Source organism: Hyperolius riggenbachi, chromosome 4 (genome assembly GCF_040937935.1).
Source record: "Hyperolius riggenbachi isolate aHypRig1 chromosome 4, aHypRig1.pri, whole genome shotgun sequence".
Classification (NCBI taxonomy): Eukaryota; Metazoa; Chordata; class Amphibia; order Anura; family Hyperoliidae; genus Hyperolius; species Hyperolius riggenbachi.
This window is the reverse complement of record NC_090649.1, coordinates 108,137,023-108,143,105: the sequence shown is the minus strand read 5'-3', so window position 1 is coordinate 108,143,105 and position 6,083 is coordinate 108,137,023.

The following is a 6,083-nucleotide window of genomic DNA, read 5'->3' as shown; positions in this document are numbered from 1 at the left end:
TCTGATCACATTATTGCACATGTGGCAACAGAGACAGGGGTACATACCACGACGACCCCCCTCTGAATGCGCGGGCGCACCCGCCGTGATTTTATCTCAGACCGTCGGAGCGCGTTTAAAGGACATAAGGGGAGGGTATCTAAATTCAGCCACCATGGGCAACCCATCTCTCAGAATGTGCCAGTGTTTGCGGATGCTATGTGTAATAGCATCACTGCAAACATTGAATGTGGAGACAAAAGGAAGTCTGACCCCAGTTCTTCCCGCACCCCTCCTGGACCTGGCCTAAAAACCCTGGTCAGGATAACCTCTTTGTTTAAATTTGTTTACCATCTCACGTCCCAGTGCCTCCCGAGTAGATTCATCACTCACAATTCTGGCAACTCGTGCCATTGTGGAATGGCATGTGGAATGCCAACCTTGGTGCCAGTGGGGTGAAAACTATCGAAATGGAGCACTGAATTACGATCCGTGCTCTTGACATGTAAATCTGTCATCACCCCCGTGGCACCAAGGGAAACCACAACGTCCAAAAATGGGACGCTAGTTACATCAGTGTGAACCGTAAGCCGCACATAAGGACATGAGCCATGGAGCTGTGATACGAACTCCTGCAGGCTGCTCGGTGGCCCCCTCCATACGCAAAATATGTCATCTATAAAACGCCACCAGCACAAAGCGTGCTGGTGGAATAATGAATTTGTGTACACGAAGGCCTCTTCATAGAGCCCCATGTACAAATTTGCGTAGGAGGGGGCCACATTCGAGCCCATCGCAGTGCCGCGTTTCTGTATGTAATAAGCTCCTGCAAAAGAAAAGTAGTTGAACTTTAAAACAATCTCCAACAATGTTACCGCGAACTTGCGTTGTTCCGCCGTCAGATCACTGAATGTCATAAGATACCAATCAACAGCCTCCACACCTCCATCATGTGGGATGGAGGTGTAGAGGCTTTCAACATCCATGGTCACCAATAAAACATCGCTATGAATAGCCAACGTTTTAAGTTTATCCAAAAACATGGATGTATCACGCAGATACGAAGGCAAAGCTTGCACCAGTGGTTGGAGTAGACCATCAAGGAATTTGGCTACAGGTAAAAATATAGAGCCAACTCCAGCCACAATGGGCCTCCCTGGTGGTCGGTCCAACCGCTTGTGAATCTTGGACAATATATACAAATGGGGGGTTTTGGGAAAGTCCTCCCTTAAATACCTACAGAGACCCTCATCAATGACACCAGTTTGCAGTGCTCTGTTTAATATTGTTTCAATTTTGGATCTAATCAGCAACACAGGATCATAACCAATGGGTTCATAGACCTCAGTGTCAGCCAATTGGCGTAACACCTCAGCCTCATACATGGTAGTGTCCATCACAACCACGGCCCCACCCTTGTCAGCCGGGCGGACCGTAATGGCAGTGTTCGTCTGCAGTGTACCCACTGCTTTCCGCTGGGCCGGTGTCAAATTGCATTGGACCCTGTAAGAACCATGCTGAAAGTCCACTTCCAATCTCTGGAGATCCTCCTGTACCCTGCTGATATAGGTGTCTATTATCGGGTGACTGGGTGGTAAAAAATCACTTCGATTCCTTAAGCCCAATGTTTTTAGTTCAAAGCGTCCCTCCACTGGTGCTGTTTGATTACCAAACTGCGGTATGGTAGAAAAAAACTGTTTCAGTGACCTGAAAAAGCGGTACAGTTCTTGATCAAGTTCAAAAAAGTTGGGAAAATACGTAGGGCAAAATGATAGACCTAATTCCAAGACCTCTACTTCATCTTTTGTCAAGGGATATGAGGAGATATTAACAACAAGAGAGTCTCTTATTTCCTGGGTCTCAGCACTCTGGGACTCACCGGTTGTCTTCCTTTCCCAGCGCTTCCTGCGTCTCCGCCCACCTCTCCTGACCCTCCCCCGATATTGACGTTTGGGGACGGGTCTCTACACTCAGCCCCCGAGGCATCAGATACAGGATCAGCACCTGAGCCTGGACCTGGAATCCTTGGTTTACGGCCTCGAGGAGGCTTCCCTCCCTTGGGTCCTGGGCGTCTTGGCGCAGGTTGCCTCTGCCAGGCATATACATAGCCTGAAGTGTAGTCAGCCGAGTCCCGTTGGGGTACCAATGGGCTTCAGGGGAGGTAGTCGCGACAGGGAATTGCTTCGTAAAGAGGCATATTGGATTAGGAGATTGGGGACAATGGGGCCTGGAGGTCTGAACAAAGAATACGATCTTAGGTTCTGTATATGACTTGTTTTTGGATTGTATTCACTGTGATTAGTCTGATACATTTTTAATTCTTATTTTTGTTTTTCTAGATGCTCTTTTTCCTGTTTTTATTTGGAGTATGCAGCTGACCTGATGTGGGATCTGTAAGTGTGTATTACAATTTTTACAATTTTTAGTTGTTTGTATTTTCATAGTCTTTTTGAGCCAAGTCATGCATATATTAATATATAACTTTTTAACACTACATGTTAGTTGTAGATTGCTTAGCATTCACCTATGATACATTGTGTAAGGAAACGCGGAAATGCCGCCGTCTCTCAAGGTGAGGCGGCTTTTTCCGCGTCCAGCATGGCGTCACAACGCGGAAAAAACGCTGCATGCCGCATAGGCAGTGCGGCGGAATCCGCATCAGAGGCGGCCCCCGCACTAGATACATTGCATGACAGTACTGGTGTGGCTGGGACTGATAGTCCACCAAGATTCAGACTTACACGCGCGCAAGCAGAGAGGCAGAGTTTAAATAGCAGTTAGAAGGGTGTCGGCTGACCAGCTGGGTCAGCTGACAAATTCCACTGCTCTCATTGGACCAGCAATTAGGGAGGTCCTGGAAAGGTCCTAGAGTATATATACTGCTGGTTGTTCACTTGCTCTTGGTCTGGCGTGCGATCACATATGTGGGAGCACCCAGATCCGTAGTCAGATCCTTAAGTGTGCCGGGACCAGCTGGAGCTGTAATCCTACACTTAGCTAGATTATTGATAGCTAAAGTACTAGTTTGATTGTGATTTTCTGTTATGACTTTTGCCTGCCTCGACTATCCTCCTGAACTCTGACCTTGTACCTCGATATTTCTGATACTCTGTTGCCGAACCTCGGCTCGTTCCTAGACTCTGTTTCTGCCTCCTGATTTTGTACCCCGATATATCTGATACCCCGTTGCTGAACCCTGCCTGTACTTTGACTCCGCCTTTGCCTCCTGTATTTGTACTTTATCTGTCCGTGTGTGTACGACCTGGCTTGTCTGACCTCGAGAACCGACCTCACGATTGGAGGCGGTTCCCAGTCCTGTTAGTGACACTTCTTCCTGAGTGTCACTCTCGGACTTTCCTTCCTACTGTCAGTCTGACTCCTCCCGTCTTGGAGAGCTCAGGTCTGCGGAAGGAATCCGTGCAGTTCTCCTTGCTGCACTGAGGCCTAGGCCTCCTAGTGTTACTGTTACACCAAAACACTACACTCTACTCAGGCGAACAGAGGTTAGTTTGTATATCGGATTATCGGTGAGACTGCAGATCACTTATAATCTGGTATATATCTGTATTTCCGGCGATACTGCAGATCACCGGTAATCAGATACTCTCTGCGCCCACCGATCGTTACACATTGTTAGAATGTACACAGCACATGGCGTGGTGTTGTCATTCTGAGCAGTGCATGGCCTCATAGACTATTGGCCGGCGGCTTTTCTTTGCACTGATTGGCCTGGTCTCTGAAGGCGGCGCTGCATGAGGTTGATGTGTAGCGTCTGGCGTTACTATGACACTTTCCACTCCCCCATGACGCTTTGCGGGGTCCGATGACTTTGTGACAGCATGTTCGCTGGCAGTGAGCCGAGACGTCACGCTGGGCGGTGCTGGGCCTTGATCCTGATTGGTCGGCGGCAGCTGTGTGCGCTGACACGTAGAGGCAACACCGAGGGAGGTTCCTGCGCGGCGTCTGGCGCTTTTTTGGCTTGGGGTGAGTCATGCTCCCTATGTGGCTCTCTTTCAGGTTCCCATCAGGTCCGCTGGTAGTCCCGCCCACACAGTGGGTGTATAAAGATGGTGTTGGTGTATGTTCACTTTGTCAGCAGTTTGTTCATTATTGGTGGTGCCGACCCATTCATCCTTTGACTGCACTGGTCCCAAGAGACACTGGGACGGGGTCGTGGCACACCTCCTGTTGCTGGAGTGCTCCTCACCTCACTATACTTTGTTTCACCAGTTAATGCACATAATGACAGACTGCGTTTCCGCAGTAAATGCACATAAGGGACAACTTTTCACCAGTTCATGCACATAATGACAGACAGCATTTCCCCAGTAAATGCACATAAGAGACAGCTTTTCACCAGTTAATGCACATAATGACAGACAGCCTTTCACCAGTAAATGCCCATAAGAGACAGCTTTTCACCAGTAAATGCACATAAGAGACAGCTTTTCACCAGTAAATGCACGTAATGACAGACAGCTTTTCACCATTAAATGCACGTAATGACAGACAGCTTTTCACCAGTAAATGCATGTAATAACAGACAGCGTTTCCCCATTAAATGCACATAAGAGACAGCTTTTCACCAGTAAATGCACGTAATGACAGACAGCGTTTCTGCAGTAAATGCACATAAGAGACAGCTTTTCGCCAGTTAATGTACGTAATGACAGACAGAGTTTCCCCATTAAATGCACATAAGAGACAGCTTTTCACCAGTTAATGCACATAATGACAGACAGCGTTTCCCCAGTAAATGCATGTAATGAGAGACAGCGTTTCACCAGTTAATGCACATAATGACAGACAGCCAGTGTCCCCAGTATATGTAGCCAGGCGTATAGCTGTCCCCAGTATATGTAGTCAGGCTAGTGATGGTGGGCTGGGGGCCCCAGGGCACCTCAGGCCTGGCTGGTGGTGGGCTGGAGGCCTGAGACCTGGTTGGTGGTGGTGGGCTGGGGGCCCCAGGGCAGCTAAGGCCTGGCTGGTGGTGTTGGGCTGGAGCACCTCAGGGCAGTGCAGGCCTGGCTGGTGGTGGTGGGCTGGGGGCCCCAGGGCAGCTTAGGCCTGGCTGGTAGTGGTGGACTGGAGCACATCAGGGCAGCTCAGGCCTGGCTGGTGGTGGTCGGATGGGGGGGGCCACAGGGCAGCTCAGGCCTGGCTGGTGGTGGTTGGATGGGGGGCCCCAGAGCAGCTCAGGCCTGGCTGGTGGTGGTCGGATTGGGGGCCCCAGGGCAGCTCGGGCCTGGCTGGTGGTGGTGGGATGGAGGGCCCCAGGGCAGCTCAGGCCTGGCTGGTGGTGGTGGGATGGAGGGCCCCAGGGCAGCTCAGGCCTGGTGGGAAGGCCTCAGGCCTGGCTGGTGGGATGGGGGGCCCAGGGCACCTCAGGCCTGGCTGGTGGTGGTGGGATTGGGGTCCCAGGGTAGCTCAGGCCTGGTGGGAAGGCCTCAGGCATGGCTGGTGGGATTGGGGGCCCCAGCCCCCAGGGCAGCTCAGGCCTGGCTGGTGGTGGTGGGATGGGGGGCCCCAGGGCAGCTCAGGCCTGGCTGGTGATGGTGGGATGGGGGGCCCCAGGGCAGCTCAGGCCTGGCTGGTGGACTGGTAGGTGGGCTGGGGCCCCAGAGTCAGGCCTGGGGCCTGGGGGTTGTTGGTGGTGGTGCTGCTGGTGCTAGGCTCAGGAGGCCTGGGGGGGCTAGGGCAGAAAGACAATTTGGCAGTTGACTAGCTGGAGAGGACAGCCACCGCCCACCGCACCCACCTTGTCGGAGTTCCGACTTAGTTCCAAGTCCTGCTGGCTAGCCTGGCTGTCAGCTCCAGAGTCCAGCCCCGTAAGTGCGCTGCCGCTGTCCGTGTGTCGGTGCCTGGGTGTCACACTGTCACACACCGCGTGACTAGCCCGCAGAGAGAGTCTGACTCTGTGACGCAGTCAGACACTCTCATGTCGGCGGCAACTAGCTGGCTGCGCGGCGGGCAAGTGTCACGTGACGCCGGACGTTGTCACGTGACACACTTTTATAACGCCGCTATACGCGGTGCCGGCGAGGCGCCACCACCACGTTACCCCTGGGGCGGGCCGCTCTGCGTGACTCAGCTGAGCCTGCGCC